This window comes from Arvicanthis niloticus, chromosome 12 (assembly GCF_011762505.2).
Source record: "Arvicanthis niloticus isolate mArvNil1 chromosome 12, mArvNil1.pat.X, whole genome shotgun sequence".
In the NCBI taxonomy this organism is placed as follows: Eukaryota; Metazoa; Chordata; class Mammalia; order Rodentia; family Muridae; genus Arvicanthis; species Arvicanthis niloticus.
The window spans coordinates 10,200,865-10,213,724 of record NC_047669.1 but is presented as its reverse complement, the minus strand read 5'-3'; positions in this window follow the sequence as shown (position 1 = coordinate 10,213,724).

Below are 12,860 nucleotides of genomic sequence, written 5' to 3'. Positions count from 1 at the left end.
CTCAAGTTTTTCCTCATTAATTCAGAAGACCAAGACCGAAGGCTGATTTACCAGAGGAGGAAAAGGCTCAGTTTGCTACTTTCCCAAAAAATATGCTCTGAAAAGATTACGTTGTATTTATTTATTTATTGAGTGTGCACCTCAGCGCCTGTGGAAGTCAGTGGAAAACTCTTAGGGTCTGATTCTTCTCCTACCACCTGGATCCCACAAGAGGGTCCTGGGGATGGAATTCAGATCAGCAGGCCCTAAAGCCAGCACTGAGTCCTCTTGCCAGCCCCAGATAAGCCATCCTTATTCAAAAATAAAACCTTTACTTATTTGGAAGTTATTGTGTCAGAAACTGTTACAAAATTATGACAAAATAGAGACAGGGTGTGGTGACAGGGACTTTTAACCCCAGCTCTCAGGAAGCAGAGGCTTGTGGATCCTGCCAGTGTTAGAGGGTCCAGGCCAGCAAGGGCTATGTAATGAGACCTTGCCTCAAGGGATGAGTGTGAGTGCAACAAAGTGGAGTGGCCATCATGTGTAGGGCCTCATTCAAAGTCGCTATAAAAATAAATAATACTGCCCAATCTAAGCAACTCAACAAAGTAACTGCTGTTTCACTGAGGGAGAAAGAGGTCCACACACTTGCCCGTTAGATGTTTTCTTTAGGGTTAGTAATGTCATTACATGCCCGGAGGATTTTCTAAGTCCCTTAAGAGGAAATATTTAAGAGCTACCCTTTAGACTACAACTGTGGACACCATTTTGTATTTAAAAAGTATAATCTGAGTATGGTCACACATATCTTTAATCCCAGCACTCACAGAGGCAGATGGATCTCTGAGAGTTTCAAGACCAGCCTGGTCTACATAGTGGACAGTCAGAGGTACATACTGAAACCCAGTCTGGAAAAAAAATGACAATATTGATGATGATGACGACGACGATGACGACGACGACGATGATGATGATGATAATAATAATAATAAATTAAAAGATAATTATTCAAAGTCTCTGTCACCCTACCATGTGTTTCCAATAAATGCTGTGCTTATTCGGTTCTCACCACAAACATAGCATCAAGTAACATGAGAGCTAAAAATAAAGCAAAGATGTTAAGGTTTTGTAAATCTGCATAGACAGAGTTGACAATTCAGTTTAAGGGTACTCAGCTATCATCTGAAAGCAGCCTTCTCACAGTTAGCTATAAATACTCCTAAGTAGCCAGGTGGCAGTGGTGCAAGCCTTTAACCAGCCTTTAACCGCAGCACTTGTGAGGCAGGGGTGGAGGCAGAGATCAAGGCAGAGACAGAAAGGCAGAGGCAGTGGGATCTCTGAGTTTGCCTGGTCTACAGAGCGAATTCCAGAACAGCCAGGGCTACACAGAGAAACCCTGTCTCAAAAATAAACAAATAAATAAATAAGCTCCTTAAAAATCTTGGAATGTGTGAGACCAGTTATACTACAAATGATAACTTTTTTTTTTTTAATCTTAACCACAGGCCTGTGGTTTCACCTATTCAGGAGGCAGTGCCAGGAGAATCACAAGTTCAAGGTGTACCTGGGCTATAGCGTAGGTTAGAGCCCTCCTGAGCTACATAAATACTGTTTAAAAACAAAACAAACAAACAAACAAAAACCAAAAATTAAATAGAGCCTTTCGTAGCACATGCCTTTAATCCCAGCACTCAGGAGACAGAAGCAGATGAAACTCTATGAGGTGGAAGCCAGCCTGGTCTAAAATAACATGTTCCAAGCCAGCCACTGTTGAATACCCATACACATAAAATAAAATAAGGTTAAAACAACAAAAATGAAGCAGCAGTTCATAATCAATTGAGCCACAAAATTTTCTTTATGTATATTTTAAGACCTATTCAATACTTGTGAAAGTTTATTATTTAATAAGTTCAGAGCCCATACTAGCTGGTTTTGTGGATCAACTTGACACAAGCTAAAGTTATCAGAGAGGAAGGCGCCTCATTTGAGAAAATGTCTCCATGAGACACATGTATAAGGCATTTTCTCAAGTTGTGATCAGTGAAGGAGGGCCAGACCGTTGTGAGTGGGGCCATCCCTGTGCTGGTGGTCCTGGGTTCTATAAGAAAGCAGACTGAGCAAGCCATGAGGAACAAGCCAGTAAGCAGCACCCCTCTAGGGCCTCTGCTTCAGCTCCTGCCTCCAGGTTCTGGAGTTTGAGGTTGGAACTGTTTGAGTTCCTGTCCTGACTTCCTCCAATGATGTGGAAAATATAAGCCAGATAAACCCCTTCCTCCCCAACTTGCTTTTAGTCCTGGTGTTTCGTGAAGCAGTGAAACCCTAAGACACATCCTGCTGCTCTCTTAATTCTCTTACCCACGCAGGGTAAGAATGGGTAGGCTACTGCTGCTGTCTACCTTTTTGTATTATTCAGTTGCTGGGGCAAATTAGAGAACAGATTGCATGGGGGTGGGGGGCAATGTTTCCCGGAGTCATCTAGAAGACAGCATTTATTCTCATTTTCTTCACAATAACTTCTAAGCATTTGTGAACCAACAAGATGGCTCAGTGGGTTAAGGAGCTTGCTGCCAACCAAGCCTGATGACCTGAATTTAATTTCCTTCTGCAGCCCAGGAGGATCCTGAAGTAGTGATCATTCTGATTCTGCCTCCTGAGTACCAGGATTATAGGTATTCACCATCATAACCCATATAGTCTTAAAACAAAGATATTTTCATAGTAAAAATTTTGTCGCACATACGTCATTCTCTTACTGCCCACCCCACAAAACCAAAGTAACCAACCAGCTTTTTGAATTGTATGTTTTCACCTGCTTTGCTACTGTAGTCAGATCACATCACAGAGAACAATTCTAAACTGCAGGAGATAATGAACCCTTGTCACATAGTTAGAATTTTAGGTCCCGGGATGGTAGGGAAGACTGAGCAGTCAGTGACTTAGTGTTGGTTAACGATGGGGGGCAGAGGGGTGGGGAGAGGGACAAGAGCTGGCTCAGCTGGTAGCACAAGTCTATGACCTGAGTTCTAATTGTCAGAACCCACTTAAGAAGTTGGATATGATGAGCTGGCCTTCCTCCAGCCCTGGAGTACACAGCCAGGCAGAAACAGGAAGAGACCCCCGCCCCAACAAGGTGGAAGGCACTCCTGAAGTGGAGCTTTCAAGGACTCCTGAAAGGTGTCTTCTGACATCCACACTCACACCCATGTGCACACAAAGTAAGTACATTTCAAATGGTTTGGATAAATAAATAAAACAATTGGTTTACATTTAACCTTTATGTATTTGGGGAGGGAGGACCAGGTGGCCACACTCCATGCATAAAGGTGGGAGAAAAACTTACAGGAGTTGCTTTCATTTCACCAAATGGACCCAGGAGACGGCCTTCCGTCCCTGGGTCTGACTCCAGGCATCTTTCTCATCAGGGCCTGATAGCTTTTAAATGACTTTCTAAAATGTTAAATAGGACAAAAGCAAAGCCAGACGTGGTGATGCATGACTTTAATCCCAGCACTCAGGAGGCAGAGACAAGATCTCTGTGATTTCAAAACTAGACTGGTCTACATAGCTAGTTCAGGCTAGTAAGGGCCATAAAGTAGTGAGACCTTGGCTCAATTTTTAAAAAGGAAAAAAAGAAAGAAAGAAAGAAAGAAAGAACAAAAAAGGAGAAGAGAAACTATTACGGCTAAATTTGGGGGAAAGGTTTGGTTTTGTTTCTGTTTATAGTGTTTGCTATCTTCTTTTAAAAAAAAAAAAAATTGAAATTCACTGAACCAGAAACAACAAACCAGGACATTTTTTAGAGGAAGAAGAAAACAGTTGAAGAAAGCTGGGTGGTGGTGGCACATGCCTTTTATCCCAGTATTCAGGAGGCAGAGGCAGGTGGATCTCTGAGTTCAAGGCCAGCCTGGTCTAATGAGTGAATTCTAGAACAATTAGGGTTACACAAAGAAACCCTGTCTCAAACAAACAAACAAATAAATGAATAAATAAGCAAATAAAATTCAAAATGGAACAGACTTGTTTATTTTTACATAGAGAGTTGTCTTGACTGAATTTTTGATATCTTAGGATACAGAACATTTCAGAATTTTCACAGTTAATCAGTATTTGATTTTATAACATCATTTCTCATGGTTTGTTTTTATAAAAATATAGTATCAGATATCAGAGATGTGTTTACAGTCATTTCAGAAAGTATTGGCAAAACTCATAGCATGAGTATTAGGAGAAGAATTAGGCTCTCAAACAGAGATGTGACCTGGTAACAACTATATTAAAACAAGCAAAGGGCCGGGCAGTGGTGGCGCACACCTTTAATCCTTTAATTCTTTAATCCTTAATTCTCTTACACAGAGAAACCCTGTCTCAAAAAAACAAAACAAACAAACAACAAGCAAAGAAAACTCTTGAGTATATAAAATAATTCTGACACTGCTGTGTTGGTCTCTCCCCCCCCCCCCCCAAGATAGGGTTTCTCTGTGTAGCCCTGGCTGTCCTGGAACTCTGTAGACCAGGCTGGCCTCGAACTCAGAAATCCACCTGCCTCTGCCTCCCAAGTGCTGGGATTAAAGGCATGTGCCACCACTGCCCTGCCGGTCTTTTTTTTTTTTTTTTTTTTTTAAATCCCATCTGCCTAAGGGGCCAGACTTGCAGTGAGTTTGAGGCTAATCTGTTCTACACAGAGAGATCTAGTGTATTTAAAAAAAAATTTTTTTTTTTTTTGGCCGGGCGGTGGTGGCGCACGCCTTTAATCCCAGCACTTGGGAGGCAGAGACAGGCGGATTTCTGAGTTCAAGGCCAGCCTGGTCTACAGAGTGAGTTCCAGGACAGCCAGGGCTACACAGAGAAACCCTGTCTCAGAAAAACAAAACAAAACAAAAATTAATGAAAAGAAAAGGGTTTTCTTTGTTCTGTTTTCTTGTTTTGCTTTTCTGAGTTATTTGTTCATTCCTCAGTCAGTGTATTAGAACGACTGCAGCTCTGAGTCAGTCTCTCTCCTGTAATCCCAGCACTTGGGAAACTGAGGCAGGATTTGAGCTAAACTGTGTGTGCTGGTCGGGGAGGGGCTACTAACTAGGATCGGATCCTCAAAGTTCAAGTTCTTTGCTTCTCCCTTTCCATTTATTCCCCAGCACACTCCAACCCGAAGGCAGGAAGATTGTACTGCCCCACAACTGGGACACACAGAGACCTCACCACTGTAGTATGTGTGGTGGCCGGTGACCCTGGGAACAGCTGATGGTGCTGGTTGTGCCAGATAAATGCACTATAGGCAAGCTGTCCCATATGTGCAAGGCCCAGACTCCTGCTTGTTCGCGTCTGCATGGAAGTCGGAAGAAGGCAAGGAGTTGGGGCCAACAGGCTGAGTGCTGAGCCAGAAGACTCCCAAGAAGCAAGTTTTCTGTTTGGTATCTTCCATCACAGGCTTCAACTGGGGGAGGTGGGGGGGGGGGGGCACAACCAGGCTAAAATGGCCTAAAGGATTGTGACTGTAACCGAGGCATCTCAAACTGCTGTGAATTGCTAGGATCAGAGGCTGCCCATATGGCCCACAGCAAGATGGGAAAGTGAGAAGCCCCAGGGTCCCTGTAGGGAGTCTTGCTCCAGCTCCCCACTAAGACAGTCCCTGAGCAGGACTCCGATTAAGAGCTCTTGGGGTGGGAACATCTGTGTGACCAGGTCACCTGCTGGGAGTATCCTGGGCTGGTGTCTCTGGTGCTCCTGGGTTGCAGAGGTGGGTCCCCTGAGAAGCCTCCGCAGCTGCAAGCTTCACTCTCTGAGTTGCGGGGTGGGGGTGGGGGTGGGGTTGAGGGGGCGTAGAATGTGGGAGGGGGAGGGGGCGGTTCAGCCTTCAAATTTGTCCCTGGTGTCCTCTGGTCATATCTTCTCTCCAGCGCCTTTCTCCTATTCCGTGTCCTCCATTGGAGTCCACGTCCTGCTTCTCCCAGGGCACCTGCTCCCCCACCCCCACAGGGTGGCTCCGGAGGAGGCACAGTCCCTGCCAGATCCCACCAGGACCCACCGTCCAGCCTGCAGCCGCAGCTTAGCCGCCTGTTGGAAATACCGTGCTTTTGCAAGATTCTGCTAAAATAAGGATAAAAGAACAAGCTACACGGGAGGAAATCCTTGCAAACCAACCGCACTTGTATCTAAAATACATCAAAAGTCTTCAATAAGGCAAAAGGGAATGCTAAAACACACCCAAAAGCCATTATTGTGAAAAGGATGCAAAGCTATGATGCTCTGCGCCCCTGAGTTGTGAGATTCGACCCAAAAGTGTAAAAGTGACGTTTTGCATCCTTTATTCCCAGGTCAAATAGACCTGCAGGTTTGCTGCCAGCTCTCTTCTTGTGCACCAGTCACTCCGTGAAAGCATTGGAATGAGTAGGAACAGACGGAGGGCTGTTTCCTCCAGCTCCAGCGATCTGGAGTGTCAAAACTCTTCATTTATTTTACAGAGTATTTGATTGTTACCCCTTCTGTTCATAGTTAGAATGTGGGATATGAACTTTGTTCATAGTTAGAATGTGGGTCACTGAGAGGGCAAGCGAAAGTGCTTGCCACCAAGCTGGATAACCTGAGTTCAATGCCCAGGTCCCACGGGGAGGAGAAAACTAACTCCTACAATAGTCCTCTGATTTCCATATTCACACACACACACACACACACACACACACACACACACACACACACACACACACACACACACACCACCCTCATCCCTGCCTCCCCCAACCCTACCCTCACACCCAAGCATAAAAGCCCTTTTAACAACGAATGTTTCAAATTCTCTGGATCAGAAACTGTTTATCAACTGCAGTTCATTTTACTTGAATTTTTGAAAAAGAAAATCTTGTTTTATTATGCAAATTATACTTTTAAGCCACAAATAGGCCAGGCACAGGGATGGTGAGACACAACCAGTCTTTTTATTTTTATTTTATTTATTTATTTTTTGTTTTGTTTTGTTTTTCGAGACACTGTATAGCTCTGGCTGTCCTGGAACTCACTGTAGACCAGAACTTAGAAATCCACTTGCCTCTGCCTCCCAAGTGCTGGGATTAAAGGCGTGCGCCATCACTGCCAGTCTTCTACAACCAGTCTTCTGTTTATTTGTTTGTATTATGAGACAGGGCTTCTTTATGTATCACTGTCTGTCCCAAAACACACACTGTAGACCAGGCTGGCCTCAAATTCAGAGATCCATCTGCCTCTGCCTTCCAAGTGCTAGGATTAAAGGTATGTAACACCATCAGTCTTACACTTAAACAGTGATTCTTAAAAATGAAATAAAATACTGGGCAGTGGTAGCACACGCCTTTTATCCGGAGGCAGAGGCAAGTAGATGTCTGAGTTCAAGTCCAGCCTGGTCCACACAGTGAGTTCCAGGACAGTCAGAGAAACCCTGCCTCCAAAACCAACCAACCAAAACCAAAAAATTCACAGCCACAAAAACAAGCAAACAAACAAAAACAACCAAACAAAGAAACTTAAAAATGTTTGTGTACCCGAGATGAATATTTGTATGCATGTGACCAACCATGTTTTGACTTCTAAGACCATCTCCTTAGTGTCTGTGAGAGTGACGGTGCTTCCCAGGATGAAGACATTGGCAGTTAGATCTCCCCCAGATGGTAGAAGCAGCATACTTAGTGATACTCAGAGGATGCTAGGCTCTCAGCACTGCTAACAGCATCGGCAGGGGCTGCTCTCCTCTCCTAACTCTTGTGAGGTGCCTGTCACAAATACAGTTGTCCTTGCCTTAGGGATGAGAACAGTCTTCTGACCTTCTGGGAAAAGTCTCAACTATGCTCATCCCTGCATGGTGAATTTCCCTGATTGGCTTTTGGACTCTGTGGGGTGGTGGGCTGTGAGAATCAGCTGGGTGCTTGGTCGAGTATAGGCCTGGAACCCAGGACCCTTATTGGACAGCAGATGTTTGGCTCTGCTCCTGGGCCCTGGTTCTTTTCATTTAGCTTCAACCCATCACAGCCCCTCCCACAGAGAGGCCTATGGCCATCAGTCATGAGGACCAGTGCCTCAGGCTCTCCCACATGCAGATGAGGGATCTCCAAGCTCTCAGACCAAGCCAATAGGCATTATCTGCTGCCAGACCCTAACCCACCCTGAAACTGTATATAAGGGCTCTATTCAGGGGAAGTAAAATGCTCAAGAATCATCCTGGTGTCCGAGAGTTTCTGTCATGAGAGCTGTAACACTTGGGTAGAGATCTGCTCTCCAGGAACTTGCCTGGGACACCAAGCTGCCTCCTTGCCAGCTAGCGGGCTTCTTATCCATCTAGGCCGGCCCAATGCACTCGGAGAGACAGGTGCAGCACCTGGGAGTGACTGGAGACTCTAGCAGAGGCAGCAGCAGGGACAGGCAATCTCCCCTCCCTGCTCGCACTCTGTGCCCTTTGGCCTGGATCTCCCACACCAGGCCGGGCTGGAGACTGACAAACAGTGGAGACACTGGGGGAAGCAGCAGCAGAGACAGTAGCAGACCCTCCATGCTCTCACCCTGTCCCTAGCCAGGAGATCGTTGTGGTATGCCCTCCGGAACAAGGGACCCACAGGACTCTAGTGAGTCAGTTTCCTTTCCTGCAAAACAAAATCATTTTCATGGAGGAGTGTTGCACGTGGTAGCTCTGTGGTCCCTGGCAGCATCTGGGATACTGAGCTACTGACCCTGGGGATATGGTCCATTCCTCTCCACCCCTCCACCTCTCCCTCACAGTGGAAAGACTGTCACCCCCACCTTATCCTCAGCACCCGCTGCTGTAAGGGAAAGCAGGGCCTGAGTGATCTAATGAGAAACTTCCTGGTGTTTCCAGTAGCCACAGCTGGAGGGCAGAGGTGAGGCCTGAGCCAGATGTTCTCACCCTTACTACATTCCAGGATGAGGACTCCAACCATGCTGCTCAATTCTACAGACTCTGTCCAGTGGCCCTCAGAGCCTCCCACATCTGGTGGGATTTCCAGGAGGCGCTGTGTGCTGTGCCCTATGTTACTTCCCCGCCCCCAACCTGTACTGGGCAAGCCCTCACCTCAGAATGGTGTGTGGGTCCTCTAGGCAGCAGTGAGAATCCTCCACAGCCTCTTGTCTGCTGGGTGAGGTGACTGTGCCTCTGCTACCAACATGAGGCCTTTTCTGCTCAGTGCCCACCCTCCAGTCATTCCTTTGCTCAGAATGCTTCTCTTTTCAGCCTTACCCACTCATCAGGGCTCTCCCAAGCCCTGGCTCATTCCTAACAGAGTCCTCCCTTTGGATTTCCCTTTTAGAGGTCCTTACTCTGCTGACTTCAGTCCTGGGATGCCTTTCTGGAGTACTTTTCATTAAAGAGTCTTGGATCCCCTGAAGCTGGACTTAGAGACAGCTGGAGGCCTCTCGTGTGGACACTGAACTTGCACAGTGCTCCCTCTTAACCACTGCTCAGTATTTGATGTTGTGTAACCACAGGATTTTCCACCTGTTCCCCGGTTCCCAAATAACAAATCAGAGGCTTATTTATTTGATAATAAATGCCTAGGTCGTAAGTTTTGGCTTGTTCCCTGACTAGCATGTAACAGAACCCTTTAAACTATTCTACGTCTTCTACATGGTTAGTTGCCTCCTCAGTTTTTATGTCTGAGTTCCTCCAAGTCCAGGCAAATCTCTTGCCTCTGACTATCTCCCAGAGTTCCAATGTCTTTGCCACATCTTCCTCCTTCTAATGCTGCCTCAGTTTACTGGCTGTCATCGTTTTATTGACAGGTGATGCTTCCACACAGTACAGAAGAGAGTCTCTACTGATGGGTGCTAATCCTGACACAATCCCAGGGCTATGATAGGTTCCTGTGCACTAGAAATTCACCGATAGATTAATTAATCAAATCATTGGCGTGAAAGGCTGGATGTGCTTAATTGCTCCTACAACTTCCCAACGTAGGAGCTGCAACACTTGACAGAAGACAGGAGAGAGGTGAGCAAGGAAGATTAGTGAGAAGAGAGAGGGAGGAGGGTGGGGAAAAGGGATGAAGGCCAAGCCCAAGGGCAGTGGTGGATTTCTTGGATGACCAGGGAGGCAGGACTATGAAAACTGAGTTCAAAGTCTCTCCACCCATAGCATTTTAGAGCTGGAAAGGTTGCCTGGAGACCACAGACTCCTCCCATCTCTAAATCTAAGTGACAGTAGGTGGCCTTGGGGAACAAGAGTCCTGAGAGAGCACTGACAGCCATTCCTGCTCCTGTCAGGGACCAATGCACAGGGACCTTCATCCTCCACCTGACTCCCCAAGGCTGCTTCAGCAGGGAGTGTGTCCCCATGGGAACTCCTGGAGCTGTGGGAGAAGCAGAAACTGTGGGCAGGAGAAAAGCACTGAGTGCAACTTCCTCTTGTCTCCCCCATGCCCTCCCTCATGGCCATCCTTCAGCTGCTCCTGTCTCCTCAGCTCCTTCCCCTGTCTCCAGAATTCTCCCCCATTAACACCTGGCCAGACCAGGAAGCTGAGTTCTGCATGGTGTCCAGCACCTTCTTCTGGTCAGTCCTGGGTTCTGGTCACAACTAGGGGCTCCTGCTGGGAATCCCAGTGACAAGTGGGCAGCATCACCCAGTGGCCTTGTCTAGGGCATTCCCCATTGCTGCTCTGAGATGGGACCCTTGTCCTTGCCTCCCCCACCCCCACTCAGCTGGACAACAGATACTCAAGTCCCTTGTATAAAGTAGTATTTGTGTATGTCCGGTATACATTCTGCGTGTGCTCAATCTGACATCACATGTAATACCTAACAATGTAAATGGGAGTAGTTGTTAGATGACGTCATTTGATAATAATAAGACAAATCTGTACAGATGCAATTTAAATATCTATTCGTTTTGTGCATGTGAATGTGAGAGTATGAACAGGCCATGGCATGTATGTAGACGTCAGAGGCCAAGCTTGGGTGTCAGTCCTCAACTTCCATTTTATTTGAGGCAGGGTATTTCTTGTCTATCTCTGTTCTGAACACTCTAGGCCACGTCATCCAGAATGTTCTGGAAGCTTCTATGTATCCACATTCAATCCCCCTGTAGGGTGCATGGGCTTCACATGGGTTCTGGGATCTGAACTGAGGCTGTCACGTTTTCACGGCAAGTGCTGTTCCTAATCACCATCTCCCTAGCCTTAAAAGGCAAGTTAAAAATGGTTCGTATTTACAGTCGGTCGACTCCTTAGATACAGAGCCCATGGGTGTAGACATCCAATTGTACCCTGCTAGTGAGTGTCTAATAACTGGTGGACATACCGTGCTGCATGTGCTTATGTATGTACTACAAAACTCTGTTACTTAGATACTGGAGAAATAAAAAGGCAAATGAACAAAGAGAAGGCATTGGAGTACCATGAAGATTGCAACTAGGAGAAGTAGCTATCATCCTAAAAAGAAAAAAAGAATGAAGAAGTTGGAAAGGAACCATGAGCAGAGATTGGAATAGTCAAGACCCAGAGCTGTAAGGGTGTGGTCCAGAGGAGGAGGAGGAGGAGGAACAGGAGGAGGAGGAGGAGGAGGAGGAGGAGGAGGAGGAGGAGGAGGAGGAAAAACAAGAGGAGGAGGAAGAAGAGGAGGAGGAGGAAGAGGAGGAAGAGGAAGAGGAAGAGGAGGAGGAGCTACCTCTGGCTTGGGTGACTCAGAGACTGTGCTGTGTGGAAGCTGTGTGCACTCCTGAGGAGTGCAGCTAGTGTATGCAAGTGCTTTCTGAGGAGCTGACGAGTTTGGTTCTGGGAGTATTGAAAGAGTACTGGAATGACCAGAGCCCCCACTGATGCAAGGGCCTGCTGTACCTCTCAGGAGAGCGTTCCTAAGTAAAGGCTGATGGGACCCAGAGGCCCATGTCCCTCCCTCCCTCAGCTCCAACCAGTCTAGAGAAGAGAGAAAGAAAGGTGGGCTGGATGTGGTAAAGACAAGCTGGCTAGCCAGTGACATAGGCTTTGCAGAGAGTTTGTTTTCTACATTAGCTAAGTAAGTAAGTGAGTGCAGTGATGGAGTCCCACATAGTCCAGGTTGACCTCAAACTCCACTATGTGGTCAGTCATGGCCTTGAGCTTCTGATCCTTTTGACTTCACCTCCCAAGTGCTAGGACTACAGGTATGGGACACCACATCCAGTTTCCTCCAGAGGCAGAAAACAGGAAATGCTAGACAAACACTCTGGCAGCTGAGCTGTGTCCCCAGGCCCTGGAGTTAGTTTCACAGTTGATTTTGAATTTGTTTCATTTGAAATCATTAGGTGAGTTATGTTTCTTTTTTTTTCCTAAATGTGGCAACTGGCTCATTCTTCAGTCTCCTGACAAGTTTCTAGATTGGAGCGGGCCAGCAATAACCTGGCAGGAGTCTCAAGAAAGCCACTATAGGGGTAAGTCAAGAAAACAAGGTTGGCGTGTTGGCTCACACTCACAATCCCAGCAGAAGGCTCACCAGTTAGATCATCCGGGTCATATAGAGAGATCGTTGTCTTGACAAACAAACTCTAAAACTAAATTCCCCCAGAACCATCACCACTAAGAAAACAAAAAGTGGTTCACTTCACTCATAAACATGCTTTGACTATGTGATAGTCTTAGGGTCACTACTGCTGCGATCAAACACCATTACCAAAAGGCCACTTGGAGAGGAAAGTGTTTATTTGGCTTATACGTCTAAATCACTATTCATTGTTGAAGGAAGTCAGGACAGGAACTCAAACAGAGAACCTGGAGGCAGGAGCTGATGCAGCAGCCATGGAGGCTGCAGCTTGTTGACTTGCTCCAAGTGGATTGCTGTTTAGCTCAGGTTAGTGTTGTAGTAACCATCCTCCTGCCTCAGACTCTTACATGATACAGTTATAAGTGCACGCCACCTATAACCATGAGAAGGGT